Below are 22849 nucleotides of genomic sequence, written 5' to 3'. Positions count from 1 at the left end.
GTTGTCTTTTGGGGATGAAAAATTGCACATAAGCATTCAGTTTAGCTCTATTCATCTTCGGCTCTTGTCGAACCAAGACACAAAAGGATGCAACTGTTGAGCCCAGCCCCTCTAGGCCTGCTGTATAGAGCTGGACAGTGCCTGGTACTTTGAGGTGTCAGACCTTTTGTACCCCGTACTAGTTTATGATGCTCATGTCAAGCATTTCAGTCAATGAGCGCTTTGTCCAGGGCCCTGACTAGGGCAGTGGGAAAACTGCCCACTCCTATCCCATCCTCATCCATCTTCCTCCAACCTGTTGTGTCCACTTTTCCCCCTTGGATATCGAGGGTGCTCAGTTAATGTACTGGAAAATTGCTCAGCCTGTTTATGGGCGCCTGATGAATGAAAGAAGGATCAAATTCACTTGGAGCGAGACATTTTTTTCCCCACTGAACTCATGGAGAAGCCCTTTACTTGTCGGTTGTGACCCCTATTAAAAATGTTTGAATGGAATTCCAGAGGTGTGTGCTACAATCGGTCTAAGCTGCACTTAACATCTTGCTTTTGGAATGAGACCTATCATAGCAATGTCACTCTATAACATCCCATTTCTACGATGCAGGTTGATATATGTTCATGTTCATTAATATGAATCATATCTTGGGAAGAATAAAATATTTGGCTGAGTTTTAATGGAATGAAGACTGGATTCAAATTTTGCCTTCAGTCAAAATGGATATTAAGCATTATTACTTGTTTAATTTTTTTTGGCAAAAGCACAAATAACAGGCCCTTCCTCCCCATGAGCATGTGCTTTCCAAATACCCCAATTAATCTACAAACCCCATACATTTTGAGGGCTGGGAGAAAACCCGAGCACCCAGAGGAAACCCAGGCAGACACAGGGAGAAGGTTGAAACTCCTTACAGACAGTGCTGGATTCGAACCCATATCACTAATGTTGTAATATCAAACTGTGCCATCCCAAATGAAGTGCCTTACTATTTTAGACATAAATGAATATGTTTTTGAATGACTGTTATATTTATGCTTTGATTAAATAAACAATTATTGCTTATTTAATTAATAACAAAAGTAATTATTACCAAACAGGGAAAAAAGTTAGCTTTTTACTCAAACTAAGTTAAACGATATATCAAAAATCCTCCCTTCAGGATATAATGCTTTTTCCAAATCTAAAACAGAGATTTCTACTTGAAATATATTTGTCTCAGACTCTGTAATTTGTTTAAATACCTTTAATCTGAAGAGTTGAAAAAGACTTTGGTACTAAAATAAGTTGAGGATAACTTACTGGTGATTCTACCTCTTCTTCGAAGTATGAATCAATTAACAAAAGATAATAGAGTCACAATTTCTTAAATTAGTTTAAAATTAGGTGGATGGTCTATAAACCATAGATTCAGCATTAACTCCCAGTCAGAAAACCATGGATTTAGTATCAGTGGCTGCCTTGTCACTCAAAGCTATTTTTTTTTACCTGAGTGAACTTATTCAATTCCTGGCAATAATCTATGGCACGCGATTGGAACATTTCTTTTCCAGCGTTGGGGAGGGCTTGTGAAGACGGGGGTCGGCAGGGGCCGAGGATGAGGTGGCGAGGTTAACCCTAGTATTCTTCAGCTCGTGCTTCCTGCCAACCAATGACAATAGTACGAACGGTTCATGGGGAGGAGTTAATAATTTACCCATTCTGTTTTAAAGAGTTAGCCACACTATCCTTCCATACACTTAGTACATTAAATGTTCTGCAAGGAAAATAAAAGGAAGACTCTATGGAGAGGGAGTGCTTTTATATTTGCCTAGTGATGCCAGGAGATGAATATTCACACATTCCTATGTTTGTTTCAGAATTATAGTACTTCCAAGTTTTCCATATGTATTCGTATGATATTATGTAATCTACACTTGTTTTCCAACAGACTGCTCTGTGCATAGAAATACACATAATTTAAATACATTTAATTTGTTCTGTTGTGAACGAGAAACATGCCACTTAAACTTCCCCCAAAATTCTCTCTTCCTTTTCTCCCAATGTGCAAGGAAAATATTGTGCAAGGCATCTGCACAATATTTGCCGATATGGCTTGCGCAGTGAGGAGGAAGTGCTTCAAATTGGGGTATTTTCAGAAGTCATTTGAATGCCATGATTGTGGTCATGTCAGGAGAGAATAAAGGTACATATCCTCATCAGAGAATTGAAATCCAAATAATGCTGTAATTGCTTAAGGTGGAATGCAAGTGGGAAGGGAAGTTTGAGAATCACTGCTCTAGACCCAATTGTTACTGAAATATTTTGCTTGAGAAAAATTGGCCCATTTCCTTTGGAGTTATGAAACCATGCACATAACAAGTCAATTGGGTATGGTTAAAATAGTGGTTTTCAAAGTTTCTCTTTCCATTTCACCCACACACACCACCTTAAGCAATTCCTTCCTAATCACAGAGCATCTGTGGCATAGGGAATACTTAAAGTGGTATGTGGGTGGAAAGAAAAAGGTTGCGAATTATGGTCTAGAGCAGAGATTCTCAATCTTCCCCTGCCACTCATATACCACCTTAAGCAATCCCTTACTAATCACAGGGCACTTGTGGCATAGGGTAAAGTGGTATGTGAGTGGAAAGAAAAAGGTTGAGAACCACTGATCTAAGTGAAGCAATGTCTTCTCATCTCAGTCCTAAACAGTCTTCCAGTCATTCTGAGCCTGTGACCTCCAACTCTAAACTTCTACGCCAGAGGAAACTTTCTATCTGCATCCAACCTGACAAATTCCATAAGGATGTTTTAAGTTTCAATCAGCCCTTACATTCTTCCGAACTCCAGAGAATATTGCCTTAGTCAAGTGAATTTCTCTTATTTGACAAACCTGCCCATGCCTGATGTAACTTAGCTCTTCCTACACTTTCTCTGCAATTGAAGTTGAGGTTCACAAGACTCAGTTGTGGCCTCATCAAGGCCCAGTACAATTAATTGCGGTGAGACATCACTAGCCCTGTATTCAAACCTTCTTAAAGGAAAAAAAGATGTCATAAATATCTGAAAGGTGTGCTCTTTTTAGTGATTATTCAGGTGCAATGGGTTATGGAACCATTACTAAGAAATGTCTTAATAAAACTCACTCTAATGCATGTTAGAGGTGTCCGAACAAAATTGTGGGGGGGGGGGGTGTGGTTGGGGAGGGGCAGGGGGAGGAGCACACTCCAGTGGACAGGAGATAATAGGTGGATAAGGGAGGGAGGGCACAGCAACAAACAAGGGGGGATGGCTCTATGAATGGAGAGGGAAGGGGATGGAAAGCTGGAGGAAAGACAGAGGGACGGAGGAGAGGAAGAACAGGGAGTAGACTAGCAGAAACTGGAGAAGTCAATGTTAATGCCATCCAGCTGGAGTGTGCAGAGATGGAAAATTAGCTGTCGCTCCTCCAATTTGAGGGTGGTCATGGTTTGACAATACAGACAGATTTAACAGTGCGGGAGTGGGTCGCAGAATTGAAATGGTTGGCCACGGGGAGATCCCTGTCACTGATGCAGACAGAGCGAAGGTTCTCAGTGAAGCGCTTTCCCAGCCTACATCCAGTCTCTCTGATAATTGGCTTACATCAAATCAAGATCAAGAAAGTGTCCACAACAGGTTAAATTCTACAGAATGCGTCTCATAAAGGAATTCCTGCTTGCAGTGATCAATAAAAACTTTTTTCCATCTTTACTAGCTTCAGTTTTCACAACAGCCTTCTTGGATATTTATGGATGTTCTTCATCCTTGAGAAATAGATGATCTTTGGAGGTGAAGAGAATTATCACCAGAAAAGCCAAGCATTGCTGATTGAAATTCACAGATATTTTCCGAAGGCATTTTGTGCAATGCTTTCCTTGGGAGTGGTATGAAGTTCTGATTGGACTGGAACACTGCCATCGGAGAGCAGCCGCAATCATTAAGGATCCACACCTTCCAGCACACTCTGTTCTTGCTGCTACCATCAGGAAAGAGGTACCGGTGCCACAAGACTCGCACCACCAGGTTCAGGAACAGCTGCTACCCTTCCACCATTAGACTTGTCAACGATGAACTTAATGGGGATTCATTTAAGGATTCTTACTTTTGCATTTTACTGTTTTTTCTTTCTCTCTGTATTGCACAGACAGTTTGTTTACATTTCTTTATTTTTTACATGAGTACATAGTGTACAGTTTTTTTTTGCACTACCAATAAGGGGTAATTCTGCCTTGCCCACAGGAAAAAGAATCTCAGGGTTGCATGTGATGACATGCATGTTCTCTGACAATAAATCTGAAATCTGGAGTTGGAAGGAGAGGTTGGGGGATAGTGTGGAAGGTGCTGCTATTTGTAAATAATTACATTTACTGTCATTTTCCTTGTTAACTGCAGGGTGAAGAAAAAAAATCAGTAAAACAATAGATCAACGGAAAGGACAAATTTTGTTACAGTTGCATCTGGAGGACTTGAAGGGCTTCTTGGCCTTTTGACTCAGATCAAATGTAGGCTTAATTTAAGTCCTAAAAGCATTAGTGTATTAGTGCTGGAAGAGTTACTGCTTTCTTTAATATGATCTTTCTCTCTTGGGACTGACATTTCAGTTGCTTCAATCTGCTACCACAAACAGGCTCTCAACGTTTCATTTACTTGAGATTAGCTCTTCTTGCCATAATTAATCAGAGTTTAGCAAGTAAATGATTGGATAACAGGAAAGCAAAGTGATTGTAGTGTCTGCTACACATCTATTGCTAATTCCACAACACATTACAATTTCTATTATTGTCCATACACAGATTTAGTATTTTGATCATTAAATAAATTTGTTGATGCTTATCAGGGACCCCCCTTAAAGTAAAATAATAGCTTCTTTACCGAATTAAGGGTAGTGTAATAAATGGGTGCACAGATTTTGGGATTCATTTACTAGTATGAATTCTATTTATCAGGAACGTGAATAACTGAAGGCCCTGAGGTGGTTAAAGTTATGTCAAACAGTGGTTGCAGTTATAATCTCCCACTTTACCCTTTTTATATGTCTTAGGGTCAGAACATTGGTCTCAGCAGTCTCTTTACACACAGATGTTACAGTAACACACTCAGGAAATCAAGACTAACTGTGGCCTATAACCTCTACCGTCAGCTGATCCACTGTGGCACTGTGAAATATGTACTCAACTTCTATAAATTAGGATTTTTTCCCACCGTCTCCTTTCTTCTTTCAGGCGCCTTTTCTTCTGTTTCGTTGGTCTGTAGTCCTAGCACTGGCGCTCGCACAGTTGCTCACAGTCTGACCTGTTGCTCTGCAGAGGTCAAAGGTGTCCAACCTCAGGGCATGACTTTTGCTGAAGGGTGCCTGACAGATCACCCCTGTCCCCACAAAAGGTCACTGAGACAAACAACTGCAGCCTATATATCAGCTTTTACACTTTCCTGACACTTTCCCAACTCACTTTCCTCTCTGGGAACAAAGAGGCTCAAAGGTTTCCCTGCCCAGATGATGATGAATAGAGACTAGTCTCTGATACCAATCTCCAGCCCTGCAACATGAATCTTTTTTTTTGCTGGAACAAGCATATATATTATTTTGCACTTTCGACTGAAGTATTCATTGCAGAGCAGTTGTCTTCTGAACAAAGGATTGAGGGAGCTTCATTGCAAATCAGAACAGAGATGCAACTCGTATATGACTATTAACCACAGATTTAAATTTGGCTACTTTTCTATCTGGGCTGCACGTGCTTGCAGAGATACAGTCTCATTGTCTGTGTGTCCTCCCTCATGATTATTTAAAAATAAATCCAGGTGTAAAAGCCAAACTGGCATGCAAGGAGTTGACATTACTGTGTTCATTAAAGACAAAAATCAGATCAGAACGTCTCAAAAGTTATAGCCATCATTTTGTAAGTTAAAAAAATCAACAGTTCATGGATAAAAGCTTTCTCATTGTATTTTATTATCCTGTGAAACTTTTTTTTTATTTACACAGGTTTTAAATAAGACCTTGCTATGGTTGTTTTAACTGTTTGATTTATCACAATTATCTTGATTGCCGAGGTTTGCAATTATCACGGTAGGGGTAAACTGATTATAATGATTACCATGGGTTTTACATGTCACTTTATATCAGTATACCACAACATCATAGGATCCCTATCATTAATGATGTTGGATTATGGCTTTATAGGTTTTGTCATCGTATATTTATGCATCACATGTATTGGTCGTTCAGCAGTGGTTTAATTACCTGCACATGTCACTTCTAAAATCATTCACAGACTGAGGGCATGATGTTGACTGCCAAGTATCACAGCCATACAATCTGTATCAACATGCACCAGGCAACTTCTTTACAGTGGTGGGTCATTTAAGTTAGCAAAATCTTTTCTACCCAGAATCCAAAATCGCAGGAAATTCTCAGTAAAAATTTGTTCAACAGTATAACCTTTCTTCAGTGGCTACTGGCACAGTTGCAGATCAGGTCCCCTACTGCTAAAGAAATGTTTTAAAGGCAGTAAATACTCTGGGAGCCAAGCTCTCCAGAGTTGGGTTGCAGTAAAAATGCATCACTGGAATCCAGCTTCTAACCCTTCTGTTGCCAGAGCGGGTGAAATACCAGCAACAGTCAAGTCCCAGTATTTATAATGAAATTCTGCATTTTGAAACCAACTGAGAAATGCACGGAAGTTGTTCTATAAATATAATAAAACGGATGACAAAAAATAAATTACTTGAGGGAATTCATTTATTTGAGAGTTTATTTTTCATATTCTACTGCCCAATAGTATTGATTAAATAAAGTGTTGTGGGACTGAGGCAGGCTCTTTATTGCAGGTTTTAGCAATGTCCTCAGTCAATTAAACTTCATTTATATGAAGACCCATGATTTTGGATTAGAAAAAAACGAGCTCATATTGGAAACAGGCTAATGACTTTGGCAGTACATCAGTAAAACCCTTGAATAAATGCCAGCAGATGATGTGAAAAATTATTGATGGAGGAATGTCAAAACTAATAGATTGCAGTTGTATTTTATATATAGTTGGGTAACATCCAGCTGTGAATTAAATGAAGTTTAAACCACACCTACCACCCTCAAAGATTGATGTTGATGGCCCACCTTTAACTGGCTGAATGTCATAAGGTGTGCCCAATGCAGATCTCATGAGTTTATTTTTTTTAACAGTTTCAGTTATTTAATACCCTTCCGCTTCTTAATAATTCTTAATTATTTTCCATTAAGTGTTAATGTTATCAGCTTGCATTCCAAGAAGGAACTCCTGCTTGTTGGGAGTGCAGATCTGAAAAATTACAGCATTCCTAGGGTGTTAATGCTCCAAACTAGCTCCATGTTTACATATTGCAAGTCTAATGAAAGATAATCTTAGGGGCAATGTTTGTCTTCATTACTTTAAGCAAGAGTTTTTTAAAACTCATTTGTTTTACTTCAACTTTATCCGATGTCGGACTTCTAAATACGAGCCTTCCCCCACATTCTTGACTGATTTAGATGCAATCCTACGCCCTTATCTTTAAACAGTGGAAGAAAACCTATAAAGTTGGAAGAGGAAGTGACTCACATGATTATAATGTCTCTATTCAACAGGCAACTTTTATTGTAAGAGATTCCAGGTTCATTGATGTTCTGGAAATTGAAATTTAAATGAAACTGAAAAGCTGGGTATTGTACAGGTAGGCATGCAGTTATAGAATGTATGTGTGATAGTACAGATTCTATCGCCAATGTGTATATGTACAGATGTACATATGGTAGTGTAGGTTGATTGTGATTGGCTGAGAGTGTAGCCACAGCTACTGGCAGGTCTTAAAGTGTTGCTCCTAGCCAAACCATGTCATTCTGGACTGGTCGACCTACTTGTGATATGCTCCAGACTTTTCAAAATTTTTTAGTTAATAAAATTGTGATGCGCAGAAAAAGAACCAGAGACTTGTTGATCCAAACCAAGGCTTTTATTAACTAAAAGACTGGAGCATATCACAAGTAGGTCGACCAGTCCAGAATGACCTGGTCTGGCTAGGAGCAATCCTTTAAGACCTGCCAGTAGGCGTGGCTATGCTCTCAGCCAATCACAGTCATCCTACACTTTTTTTCTTTCTTTCTTTGGCTTGGCTTCGCGGACGAAGATTTATGGAGGGGTAAATGTCCACGTCTGCTGCAGGCTCGTTGGTGACTGACAAGTCTGATGCGGGACAGGCAGACACGGTTGCAGTGGTTGCAAGGGAAAATTGGTTGGTTGGGGTTGGGTGTTGGGTTTTTCCTCCTTTGTCTTTTGTCAGTGAGGTGGGCTCTGCAGTCTTCTTCAAAGGAGGTTGCTGCCCGCCGAACTGTGAGGCGCCAAGATGCACGGTTTGAGGCGTTATCAGCCCACTGGCGGTGGTCAATGGGGCAGGCACCAAGAGATTTCTTTAGGCAGTCCTTGTACCTTTTCTTTGGTGCACCTCTGTCACGGTGGCCAGTGGAGAGCTCGCCATATAACACGATCTTGGGAAGGCGATGGTCCTCCATTCTGGAGATGTGACCCACCCAGCGCACTTGGGTCTTCAGCAGCGTGGATTCGATGCTTGCGGACTCTACCAGCTCGAGTACTTCGATGTTGGTGATGAAGTCATTCTGATGAATGTTGAGGATGGAGCAGAGACAGCGCTGATGGAAGCGTTCTAGGAGCCGTAGGTGATGCCAGTAGAGGACCCATGATTCGGAGTCGAACAGGAGCATGGGTATGACAACAGCTCTGTACACACTGATCTTTGTGTGTTTCTTCAGGTGAATGTTTTTCCAGTCTCTTTTGTGTAGTCTTCCAAAGGGACTATTTGCCTTCGTGAGTCTGTTGTCTATCTCTTTGTCGATCCTTGCATCAGATGAAATGGTGCAGCCGAGGTAGGTAAACTGGTTGACCGTTTTGAGTTCTGTGTGCCCGATGGAGATGTGGGGGGGCAGGTAGTCATGGTGGGGAGCTGGCTGATGGAGGACCTCAGTTTTCTTCAGGCTGACTTCCAGGCCAAGCATTTTGGCAGTTTACGCAAAACAGGACGTCATGCACTGGAGACCTGGCTCTGAATGGGCAACTAAAGCGGCATCGTCTGCAAAGAGGAGTTCATGGACAAGTTGCTGTTGTGCATTGGTGTGAGCTTGCAGGTGCCTCAGATTGAAGAGACTGCCATCCGTGCGGTACCAGATGTAAACATCTTCTTCATTGTTGAGATCTTTCATGGCTTGTTTCAGCATGATGCTGAAGAAGATTGAAAAGAGGGTTGGTGCGAGGACGCAGCCTTGCTTCATGCCGTTGTCAATGCTGTATCTGACCCGACCTTGTTGATTTTCGTGCAGTTGGATAACCATGTTGAGGAACTTGGGGGGGCATCCGAGGTGATCTAGTATTTGCCAAAGCCCTTTCCTGCTCACGGTGTCGAAGGCTTTGGTGAGGTCAACAAAGGTGATGTAGAGTCCTTTGTTTTGTTCTCTGCACTTTTCTTGGAGCTGTCTGAGGGCAAAGACCATGTCAGTGGTTCCTCTGTTTGCGCGAAAGCCGCACTGTGATTCTGGGAGAATATTCTCGGCGACACTAGGTATTATTCTATTTAGTAGAATCCTAGCGAAGATTTTGCCTGCAATGGAGAGCAACGTGATTCCCCTGTAGTTTGAGCAGTCTGATTTCTCTCCTTTGTTTTTGTACAGGGTGATGATGGTGGCATCACGAAGATCCTGAGGCAGTTTACCTTGGTCCCAACAAAGCTTGAAAAACTCATGCAGTTTGGCATGCAGAGTTTTGCCGCCAGCCTTCCAGACTTCTGGGGGGATTCCATCCATACCTGCTGCTTTGCCACTTTTCAGTTGTTCGATTGCCTTATATGTCTCATCCAGGGTGGGAACCTCATCCAGCTCTAGCCTTAGGGGCTGTTGAGGGAGCTGGAGCAGGGCGGAATCTTGGACTGAGCGGTTGGCACTGAAAAGAGATTGGAAGTGTTCTGACCATCGATTGAGGATGGAGATCTTGTCGGTGAGGAGGACTTTGCCGTCTGATCTGCGCAGAGGGCTTTGGACTTGGGGTGAGGGGCCGTTCACAGCCTTTAGTGTCTCATAAAAACCCCTGAAGTCGCCAATGTCGGCGCTAAGCTGGGTTCATTTGGCGAGGCTAGTCCACCACTCATTTTGGATCTCCCGGAGTTTGCGCTGAAGGTGGCTGCATGCGAGACAGAAGGCTCATTTTTTTCTCTGGCCAGGAAGGCTTTGCAAGGTGAGCCTGGTGGGCAGATCGCTTCTTTGCCAGCAGCTCCTGGATTTCCTGGTTGTTTTTGTCAAACCAGTCCTTGTTTTTCCTGGAGGAGAAGCCCAGTACCTCCTCAGTGGATTACTGTATGGCCGTTTTCAGCTGATCCCAGAGGGTTTCAGGAGACGTGTCCGTGAGGCAGTTTGCATCCTCGAGCTTTGCCTGGAGGTTTGCCTGGAAATTTCCTCTCACTACATCTGACTGCAAGTTTCCAACATTGAACCTCTTTCTGGGGGCTCCACTATTCTTGAACTTTGGCTTGAAGTGAAGCTTGAGCTTGCAGCGATGGGCGGTGGTCAGTGTGGCATTCCATGCTGGGCATGACCCTGCTGTGGAGCACATCTCATTTGTCTCTTCCTCGCACCAGAACGTAGTCAAGGAGGTGCCAGTGTTTGGATCGGGGATGCATCCAGGTAGTCTTCAGGCTGTCCCTCTGCTGGAAAAGGGTGTTAGTAATGACAAGCCGCTGTTCTGCGCGGAGTTCCAACAGGAGGCGCCCATTGTCATTGCACTTGCCGACACCATGCTTGCCCAGGATTCCTGGCCAGGTTTCTGAGTCTTTGCCAATGCAAAGACTCTCTCCAAAGAGAGGATGACAACCTTGTCGGCTGTAGGGGTGCGTTGGATGAGGTTGCGCAGATCAGTGTTGAACTTGTCCTTTTCTGCTGGTTCCATCTGAAGGGTTGGAGCACAGACACTGATGAGAGTGATGTGTCGCTTGTTTTGAAGGGGGAGTCGCATGGACATGATCCGGTCAGAGTGGCCTTTCGGGAGGTTTTCGAATTTGGAGGCAATGGAGTTCTTGACCACGAAGCCAACACCAGATAGGCATCATTCAGCCTGAGGCTTGCCAGACCAGTAGAGTGTGTAGCCCGCGCCATGTTCTTGGAGGCTGCCTACATCTGCAAGGCGGACCGCTGAGAGCGGCTATGTCGAGGTCGAGTCTGAGGAGATCATGTGTGATGAGGGCAGACCGACATTCAGGTCGGTAGCTATCAGCCTTGTCTAGCATGCTTCTGATGTTCCAGCATGCTAGCTTGAGTTTGTGTGCATCTTTTGAGGGGGAGGACGTGGACCTGTCCTTGGGCCTACGCAAAGGAGCTTTTAGGTGGAGTGCAGTGTGCACAGTACTGGCCCCACCATTTACACTCATGGTTCGTGTGCGTGGCCAAGCAAGCTGGGACGTGGCAGCAAGATCCTTGGGTCGTAGGTTTTATATCGGAGTGACCTTCTCCTATGCAGATTGCTTAACTGGGCTGAAGAGGCCTGCCTCCCCTTTTAGGTCGAACCATTTCTGGAGATCTACGACCGCTGTCCACAGTTATGGAGTGGTGCGCCCTGGAATCAGCTTGCGTGCGTTTATTCCTGCCGCGGCCAAGTAAAGGGGATGCAGCATTAGTTGAGGATCAGAAAGAAAAGTTCTAGTAGAAAAAAATTTTTTTAAGACTGGAGAGAACTCTGCAATGGAGTTCACAGTTGTTAGTGTTTAGACTACTGATTTTTGAGGTGTGAAATACACTAAACAGTTCTCATTGACCGCTCCCGGCCCGGGGCTCGGCTGCCAACGGTTGGGCTGTGCGGGCTGCTGGGGTTTGCCTGGCAACGGCAGCCTGTGTTCGGCACTCGGGCAGTGGTGCGGGCAGGCCCGGTCTCAGCTGGCTGTCTCTCCCCGCGATGCGGCCGTTACCTCAGGCGGACAATATAATGGCAACAATTAAAGCAAAAAGTATCTTCAGCTACATAGCACAATGTCGGACGTGGACTGAGGCATCAGCCTAGTTAATGTGAGATTGTGGAATCAAATTGAACTCACAATTTTTCCACTCAAACATGATACTCCAAAGAGAGCAAAGACAACAATTAACAATCTGCACATTTTTAAATGTATATCAGGTGGTGTTTGTCCTCTCTGATGTTGTAGCTAATTTCAAAAAAGGTATACATCAGACTAATTACCTTATTTTAAAAGTTCATCTCACAAAATGAGGTTTTCAGAAACATCACTCTGATTGGAAAGGTAGTTTTGAAAATTATGATGTTATTAATGGACTTGTCTCCTATACGACCATCTGTACATATGTGCATATACACATTGGTGATAGAATCTGTACTATATCACAGTGTGATTACAGCACCAAAAGCCAATCATCTTACGGCCTGTTCTGGTGCTTGTTCCCATGAAATTATTCAGATTTGCTCCTGTGTAATTCCCAGATGTAGAGATGTTCCTTCTTCCCACTTCAGTGACTTTTCATGCAAGGGAACTTCAATGTTGGATCATTCCCCCTCTTTACCTGACATCCAGATTATTTCCAATTGTAAAACACAAAAGTCTACGGATAGCCTGGTTGAAGTAAAAATACAGTGCTGCAGAAACTCAGCAGGCCAAGCAGTGTAGCAAGGATAAAGATACATAACTTTATACCTTGATGAAGGGCTCAAGTCCGAAACGTTGGTTATGTACTTATTTTCAATTGGGTTTTTTTTAAAAACCTTGTTTTATTAGCGTGAGATTAACGAGAGGAAGCAATCAATTCTGCTGACCTGTCGTCGCCCTGCATGATCATAAAGATACCTCCACTTCTGCAGCAGTAACCATTAATCAAATTGGCATATGGATGTAAAAGAAATAGAGCGTTATGAGTGTGACATAGGGAAGGATTAGATTGTGGTGGAGTACAGGTCAGAACAACATCATGGGCTGAAGGGCCTATAGTGTGCAGTAATAGTCTATGTACTGTGTTCTAATTCTAAAGACATTCTTCAAGAGAATTTCACCCAATGGACAAGGCATACCTTTATCTTTTTCCTTGAAGATAGGACGAACAATGTTAAACAATGGCACAAATTGGCCATTTCTTCTGTGAATCAAGATACTGTCTAAATACTTGGTTGCAATCAAGTAATACTGTATTTGTCCATGAAACTTGAATATCAGATTGTCAACCAGCATTTCTTTGACAGATTGACTCTTCCCTTTTGGGCATTCTTTACCCCATTAGTAGTCCCCCAATTCCAGAATGAAACATATACTGAGAAAGCTCACTAACTAATGCTACTTCTTCTGACCCTCCCCCACCTATGCCCAGAGATGTTCAATTTTTATGTGTCATCTTTTGTTAGTTATGAATTGTAATAAAAACTAACTCATTGGATCCATTCAATGTGGACTGACTGGAATGATTAGACCAGTGGTTCTCAATCTTTTTCTTTCCACTCACATACCACTTTAAGTATTCCCTATGTCCATATATGGATTTCATCAGTAAGAGTCCATCCACATCATCCATAACATCCACTCCTCCCAATGAATATGTACAGGATAGGAATATATGAATAGTGAATGATAAATACATTTAGGCATTTTCTCTTTTTTCTCTCTTTTCTTTTTCTTTGGGGAGGGGGATAAAAAGAAAAAAATATAATTTTGTATAATTTTTATATTGTACTGTGAAGAATTTATAGGTACGTATTAATGCAAATGAAAAATAAAATTTTCAAAAAAAGTTTTCCCTATGTCATAGGTGTTCTGTGATTAGTAAGGCATTGCTTAAGGTGGTATGTGGGTGGAAATAAAAAGTTTGAAACCCAGTTTTAATCGTACCTCATTGACTTGTTATGTGCATGGTTTCATAACTCCAAAGGAAATGGGCCAATGACAATTTTTCTCAAGCAAAATATTTCAGTAACAATTGGGTCTCGAGCAGTGATTCCCAACCTTCCCTTCCCACTCACACTCCACCTTTAGTAGTCCCTTACTAATCACAGAGCACTGATGGCATAGGGATTACTTAAAGTGGTATGCGAGTGGGCAGGAAAAGGTTGAGAACCGCTGGATTAGACTGTTCAGGTGAAGAGTTTTGTTAATAAAGAGGCATGTAGTTTTAATTTCTTGTGGTGGTGGTCTACCTGGTTTGCAGCTTAAAATTAATTAAACGAATGTGTTACCTGGAACAGATTAACTCCAGCTTGTTGTGAAACTCAATCATGTTGCTAAATTGCTCCTTTATTTTTGTTGCACTTGTTCCCACAATAGTGAAGCTGACAGACCATGTCTACAGATATATAATCTCCTTACCTATCACATATTACCTTGTCAGCTAGCACATTCCATCCACTTTTCTGGTCATATTTCACAGTTATTTTTGAATTTAGCTGAATAATCTAAACTAAAGTAAAATTTGATTTTGTATATTCTGCATTGAGGTAGATTTTTAATTAATACAGATGTATCTATATGATTCGAAATGGATATTCTCAGTAATGCCCAAAGTACTTGTTAACATAATATTACACTAGTATTCATTCTATAAATGCTGGAGGCGAGAAGTCCTGTGGTAAGTAATTCAGATAACTCTCAAAGGCCTATGTTCCATCAAGCCAGCAGTGCAATGGAACACTCTCCACTTGCATGGATAAGTGCAGTCTCAACAACAGTCGAAAAGATCAACACCATTCAGGACATAGCAGCCCATTTGATAGGTACCCCATCCATAACCATTCACTCTCTTTACCCCTGATACACTGATAAATATATCAGCTATTTATACCATCACACACTCTGTTCTCACTGCTACCATCAGGAAAGAGGTCTAGATGCCACAAAACTTGCACCAACAGGTTCAGGAACAGCTGCTACCCCTCCACCATCAGACTTCTCGACAATAAACTCAATCAGCGACTCTTGCTTTTGTATTTTATAGATTTTTCTTTCCTTCTCTGTATTGTGCAGTTTGCTTACATTTCTTTGTTTGTTTTACATGTGTACATTGCAAGAAGAAGTAGATAAGTTGCTTCCATTGGTGGGGAAGACCAGAACTAGAGCCCATACCCTCAAGATTCAGGATAATAGATTTAGGACAGAGTTGAGGAAGAATTAGAGTGGTGAATCTATGGAATTCATTGCCTAATGAAGCAGTGGAAGTGTCACCAGTAAATATATTTAGGAGCAGGTTGGATAGATTTCTACATAGTAAGGGAATTAAGGAATATGGGGAAAAGACAGTTAGGTGGAGATGAGCCCATCATTAGATCAGCCATGATCTCATTGAATAGCGGAGCAGATTTTATGGTCCAATGGCCTACTTCTGCTCTTATTGCTTATTTTCAAGCGATCGGGACCAAGGTTCGAATCTCATGCTGTCTGTAAGGAGTTGGTACGTTCTCCCTGTATCTGCCATGGGTTTTCCCTGGGAGCTCCAGTTTCCTTCCACCATTCAAAATGTACCAGGCATGGACTTATGGACTTATGGGTCGAAATTATGCTGTATGTCTAAATTTTAAAATATATATATATATATATATATATATATAAATATATTTTTGCACCACCAATATGTGATCATTCTGCCTCACCAACAGGACAAGGAATCCCAGGGTTGTATGTAATGTCATGTACGTACTCTGACAATAAATCTGAAAATCTGAGTTGCCCTCCAAGTCACAACTGTCTTGGCAAGGAAATATATTGTCGTTATCTTCACTGTCGCTGGGTCAAAATTCTGGAACTCTCTTGCCGACAACATTGTGGGGATAGTCACATCTCCTTGACTGCCACGCTTCATAAAGATAGTTCACTCACATAATCCTAAGGGCAATTAAATGTTGCCTCAGCCTGCAAAACCCCCATCTCTTGAATAACTAAATAAAAGTCGAAGACGGAACTTAAATTGGAAATGGAAGGGGTCAAAGGTTGCAGTAGAAGACTACCAAGTGAAAGGTTAAATTACTTGAAGGAAAGTAGTTCAACATGGGATAAAGTTCAACAATACTGCTGCATTTTAAAAGCTTGTCAAATAATCAGATTGCTGTGTGCCTTATTGCTCTGGCATTCCCTTTGCCTTAGTTAATGGGTTCAAGTTGCTGTGTCATCATCAGCCAAGTCTAATTTCTTAATACTTTAAGTACTCAATTTTGCTTTGGAGAATAAACATTGCACACATGTATATCATGCGCGATAGCAGTTCTTGCTTTAGCAATTGAAATTAATACAGTAAAGCCCCTGGTATTCAGCACCTGTGGGGATTGGTAGATGCCGGATAAGTGAATTTTCCGATTGCTTGAGATTGCGTGTTGTGTGATTGGCAAATTAATGGCGAGGCGCACCAATTTTAAACGTTTGTATTCTTTTACCTATTTATCTTCCACAATTTCTTTGCCAGTTGCTTGAGGCTACGTTGCTTACATTCCAGATAACAGGGGTTTTACTGTATCTTCTTTCTTTCTTTGGCTTGGGTTCGCGGACGAAGATTTATGGAAGGGTAATGTCCACGTCAGCTGCAGGCTCGTTTGTGGCTGACAAGTCCGATGCGGGACAGGCAGACATGGTTGCAGCGGTTGCAAGGGAAAATTGGTGGGCTGGGGTTGGGTGTTGGGTTTTTCCTCCTTTGTCTTTTGTCAGTGAGGTGGGCTCTGCGGTCTTCTTCAAAGGAGGTTGTTGCCCGCCGAACTGTGAGGCACCAAGATGCACAGTTGGAGGCGATATCAGCCCACTGGCGGTGGTCAATGTGGCAGGCACCAAGAGATTTCTTTAGGCAGTCCTTGTACCTCTTCTTTGGTGCACCTCTGTCACGGTGGCCAGTGGAGAGCTCACCATAGAACACGATCTTGGGAAGGCGATGGTCCTCCATTCTGGAGACGTGACCTACCCAGCGCAATTGGATCTTCAGCAGTGTGGATTCGATGCTGTCGGCCTCTGCCATCTTGAGTACTTCGATGTTAGGGATGAAGTCGCTCCAATGAATGTTGAGGATGGAGCGGAGACAACGCTGGTGGAAGCGTTCTAGGAGCTGTAGGTGATGCCGGTAGAGGACCCATGATTCGGAGCCAAACAGGAGTGTGGGTATGACAACGGCTCTGTATACGCTAATTTTTGTGAGGTTTTTCAGTTGGTTGTTTTTCCAGACTCTTTTGTGTAGTCTTCCAAAGGTGCTATTTGCTTTGGCGAGTCTGTTGTCTATCTCGTTGTCGATCCTTGCATCCGATGAAATGGTGCAGCCGAGATAGGTAAACTGGTTGACCGTTTTGAGGTTTGTGTGCCCAATGGAGATGTGGGGGGGCTGGTAGTCATGGTGGGGAGCTGGCTGATGGAGGACCTCAGTTTCCTTCAGGCTGACTTCCAGGCCATACATATTAATATTGTCACAAGAAATAGATCATGGTCTTGAAATATGATAATAGAATTCCACCTACTCAGAGCTACTCATTCTATAATCACATGTTTTCTAGATGGGAAAACATTTTAAAAATTTCCAGGTCAAATTGAACTCCCCTGGAAATTTAAATAGTCACCTCACTTTGGATTCGCAATTGCACATCTGGTGTTATTTTTCCCATATTTGACATATTAAATGATGCCATTATCTGTGTGACAAACATTACCAGAAAATCTGTGATGTGGAAACAGCCAACATTAGGATTCTCCAGAATAAAAGTATTGCTCAGGACTGAATTCACACTATTTATATTTTCTCCTTTGGGTGTCCTGAGAGTAGTCTGGACATCCCTGCCAACTTATCTCATCTACAATCATATCAGACTGTAACCCCCCCACCTCATCTCACTTAGTCTCTAATTCCCTGATTGAGGCCAATTTCCTCCCAGCTTCCTGAAAGCAGCCATTCTCCAACCGTTCTATCACCTCAGGCCATAATCAGGCCTCTGCCCTCCAGACCTTGCAAGCACCGATCAATTCTGATCGCTGAAACGTGGGCCCTTGTCCTCAACTCCCTGGACGCAAACACAGACCAGAGTGTTGTACTTGCTATTGCCACTTCCCCCACTGAAGATCGTAGCCATGGCTCCACCACTAAAATAGTCACTAACGCAGAACCACATGTATTTGTAGACGACAATTTCTTGATAAACCTTTTAATGAAATGATTTACACTTCCTTAACCAAATCAGCATTCAGTGATCAGGGCCATGTTGAGAATGATCACAAGTATGAATCAATTTAAATAATTTGTAATCTTAGGTCATATTTCCAGCAACATATATCTAGCAATAGCTCAAAAACAAAATCAACAAATATTTTATCTGTTCCAGTTGTGTCCCTTCCTGTTCCATCACCCAATACACAATGTCTAAAGGGAGATTTATGCAATTTTACAATCTATGACTTCCTCCAATGGTTATTATTCCAAATAGTTCTTCTCCTAACAACATGGATCCCATTAGGAGCCACCACAAAGGTATTGGGGAAGAAAATGGTAGCCGGTGTGAACCTCAGAGAGTAGAGAGCTCTGCTCCAAAGGATTCAACTGCCTGGTCCTCATGCCAGATACTGCATGTTAATTGGCTGGTTAGAGGAACCAATAGTGTTTTTAAACCAAAATCCTGCAACCATTGGTCTGTGCCCAAGATGGTGGTGCATGTACTCAGCAGCAGCTATGAGAGGTTACAGACTTTGGGGAAGCAGTGGTCTGGATCAGGGCACCAGTATCGGAGAGTACTACCCCTTTTGAGGAGAGGCAGAGGAGATGACCTTATAGGATCGTGACCATGGTGGCGGGCCAGTGAGGGGCTCAGCGGCTGAGGGACCTACTCAAACTATGGGTTACGTGATTGGGGGTTCCACATGGGTTGCAGGCTGCTGGACACTCACTCGTGGCAACTGGGTATCGGAACCAGAATTTGAGAGGATGCTGAGGACAAGGAGGGCTTCTGTAAGCTCTTGAGCACTGAAGGCTTTCTGATTGTGTCAGAGGTCGGATCTGGAGCTTGGGTGGCCGATGGATTGAACAGGAGTCTGCGCAACTGCAGAGGCTACGAGAGCAATGGAGGAGAATCCACTGAACTCTGCGACTCCAAAGTGTCTCTAAGTTTTGATTTTTAAATTTTTTTTTAATGTGAAATTTTTTAATATTTAGGTAATAGGCCATTTTGACCCACCAGCTAAATTTACACCCAATGAACCTACAGTATGTTTTGAATGGCGGGAGGAAACTGGAGCCCCCAGAAAAAACCAACAAGAACATGGGGAGAGCATACAAACTCCTTATTGACAGCAAAGGATTTGAACACTGGTCCCAGTTGCTGGAGCTGTCAAAGCATTGTGCTAATTGCTTCGCCAACCGTGCTGCCCTTTCTACTTCTTTCTCTTGTATTGTAAGGGGCGCCAGGCGACACTAATCGTTACTCTTTGCCCTACGTAAGAGAAAGTAATTTTGTGTAATATTACATGTTCTATGTGACAATAAAGTAACCTTGAACTTCTCAAGCTCTCCGCCAATTTGCCGCAGAATATTTTGCAAAGTAAGCCCCCAAAATATTGGCTATTATTCAGAATTAAATGTTTAAAGAAGAAAATGCCTTTTGTATTGTCAGTATAATGTTTCACCAATTGAGGCTTACGGGAAGTGTACTCTCAAATTAAGAAAGCAACATTGCACTCATTGCTTTTCCATCTCGGATATGAGAGATCACCCTTCTTAAGCATCATTTAGCATGACACATAGTCCAGCTGCTTGACCCCAATTTGACAAGGAAAAAAAAGAGAGGAAAAAATAAAATTGGCCTTGGGCAGCCCAGTAGCACAGGTGGTACAACACCTGCCTTCTAACCAGATGGCTGTGAGTTCAAGTCCCAGAACATCCTGTCACTGGAACCAGTCTGGCATTGTTAACCATGGTTTAATTCATCCTTAGCCCAATCATAAGGAATGACGGTTCTTTCTGATTAGAGGTGGCGGAGAGGATAAAAGAAAACTAAAAATAATTTTACCCACTCAAAAAAAAATCCTTTGTTAGCTCTTCATAAAGAAGGATTGATGTGAATCAACGAAGAAATGTGGACCCCTGGATATTGTTATGCCAAAGTGCTTCTTCTGATTGTGTAAGGAAACAGAAATCGCATTTTAATGGTCACAATTAGTCAAGATTATTGAGATTTCCTGGAAGATAACCTTCCTTGTAAATTTGGCTGAAGAACCCCCCCCCCCCCCCCTCTTCGAAAGCCAACATTGAGGCTCAGCAAGTTGACCTGCACATTTACCATGTCTAGTCTGATCATGGCCAAGAACTGCCTAACATATGGCCATTATATGGAGATATTTTAGTTAGAAAGTTGATTTTTGTTTCTTTATTTTTAATAAGGCACATTCTCCAGCATGTCGGGCAGTTGAGGAAAATAGCATTCATATTTGATAGATGAGAAAATGGAGTAGAGAATGTTAGATGTCATGACTGGATCAAGAGCAACAAGGATTAGTTCAGTCAAATGATTGGTTTCTGAATGACATATTCCATGTCATCCTATGTGATTTAAATTGATGTTTACAATCATAAAAAAAACCCAGTTTGTTACATAAATGCATTACTCGTTTTATATTTGATTCTTCCACCTGGATCAGGCTCTTGTATCTCACAATGTGGAAGAAGCATTCTTACTGATCATAAAGGGAGTGATTGTTCCCATATGCAAATAATCTATTGTGTGAATGACTGAACAAACTGCTCATGAGGTAACCAGGAAAAAAAGTGGATGCTAACCAAGGTTTGAAGGATAGCTTGTTATTGAAGAACAAAGAACGTTTTGAGTATTTACAATGAAGTAATCTGTTGCAATTTTGCTATTACGTATAATATAGAGAGAGCGCCTCTTAGTCAGAGTAGATGACAGATGTTTCTTTTAAATTTAAATTTAAATTTCTAATAAAAAAATACATTTAGACATGCAGCAGGGTAATGGGCCCTTTTGGCCCGCGAGACCATACCGCCAATTACAACCCCGCTACGTTTTGAAGGGTTGCAGGAAACTGGAGCCCCGGGGAAAATCCACGCAGACATAGGAAGAATGTACAAGCTCTACAACCAGTGTGGCATTCAATCCCCTGTCCCGATTGCTGGCGCTGTAACAGCATTGCGCTAACCACTACACTGACAGTGCCGCCCTAGGATGTTATCTCCCAGCCACAGTCAAAGGGCTCACTGGACCACTCAGACTGTTATCAGTGTTGTAAACATCCAAATAGTCTGTAAAAAACCAGCCTAAATTATGCATAAAATATATGAATTATAAAACAAGTACATTAATTTAGAACATGGAACATTACAGCACAGTACAGACTCTTCAGTCCACAATGTTGTGTTGACCTACTCAACAATCTAAACCTTTCCGACTTACACTCATAACCTTCTATTTTCTTGCATCCTTATGCCTATTAACAGCCTTTTAAATTTCCCTATTGCACCAGCTTCCACCACCATTCCAGGCACGCACAAAAACATACCCCTAATAGCTCCCCTAAACTTTCCTTCCCTCATCTTCTGCAGATTTATCTGTAGAGAGGTATTTTCTCACGTATTGACCCAAACATTAATTTAATTACTTGACACTGCCAAATTCGCCAGACTGATACCACCTGCAAATTGGAGGAACAATACCTCATATTCCATCTGGGCACCCTCCAACCGGATGGGATTAACATCAACTTCTTTGCTTTCTGTTAGACCCACCTCCCCTACAACCCCCCACCCCCAGCCTCCACAATCTTTCTCTCTTTCTCTCCAGGCACTTTCAGGTGCATTCTCCACCAAGAATGCGCCTGCAGAAGCGGAATCGAACCTGTGGAATTGCCGTTCAGGTGGCAGTGTTAAAAGCACAGCGCTGGCCACCTGAAAGGGAAAGCCTCAGAGCGCACTCCGGCTCCTGTCCCTTCGGCTGGCCACCCCAGCATTCCACGCCTGCCGCCCCAGTGTTGACAGCCTGCGCCGGCCTCACCTGCCCTGACGTCCTACCCTGGGGGGCAAGGGCAGCGGGGAGGGGGGCTGTCAGGCGCTCGCCAGCTGATTGTCATTCCCTTAGCAGCCGCTTTCAGGCGGCTGCATTCAGGTGCCGGGGGTGGGAGGGGGGGAACTTCAGTGGTCTGCCGTTTATTGCTCCTGGAGGAGGTTTACAAAGTACACCTCACAGGCACCTCCTGCACTTTCAGGTGGCCTCCCGACAGCCTCATAGGGGCATAATATGCGGCTTTACATCGGGGTATTTTGGCCACCTGAAAGTGCCTATCTTTTGCCTTTTCCCTCTATCTCCTTTAATGCTAAAAATAGCCCCTCTCCCCCCAATCAATTTTCACCTTTCCTCTCTCCTGTCCTCTTATCATGTCCAATTAAAACCTCTTGCCTGTCGGTCTGTACTCCTGCCCATTCTTCCATTTTCATTAGCCTTTTAATACAGATGGCTGTCCTTTATTTCACTCATACCTTGAGGAAGGGCTCAGACTCTTTACCTCCGATGGGGGCAGCGAGACTGGCTGAGATCCTCCAGCATGTTTCTGCTTCCATGACAATCACAGCATCTGCAAACTTTCGTGTTTCACTTGGAACTTTTGTTGTCATATTCATTGGATCCAATTTGCTCAGTACATTGAAAAATACATGCATCTTCAACCCTACATTTTAGTTATCAAGCAATTGATCAATTCATATGTGGCATTCATTCTTTAACTTAATTAAGTAACTTTAACTCTTTAAGCATCGATTTCCCATTTCAATTTCTCCATCCCATTCCCTTGCCAACAGACTGAAACCTTAGTCTCAGACTGAAACCACCTGTAAATTGGAGG

The sequence above is a fragment of the Narcine bancroftii genome, chromosome 14, assembly GCF_036971445.1.
Source record: "Narcine bancroftii isolate sNarBan1 chromosome 14, sNarBan1.hap1, whole genome shotgun sequence".
Lineage (NCBI taxonomy): Eukaryota > Metazoa > Chordata > Chondrichthyes > Torpediniformes > Narcinidae > Narcine > Narcine bancroftii.
The sequence above is the reverse complement of the archived record's forward strand: the minus strand, read 5'-3'. Positions refer to the sequence as shown.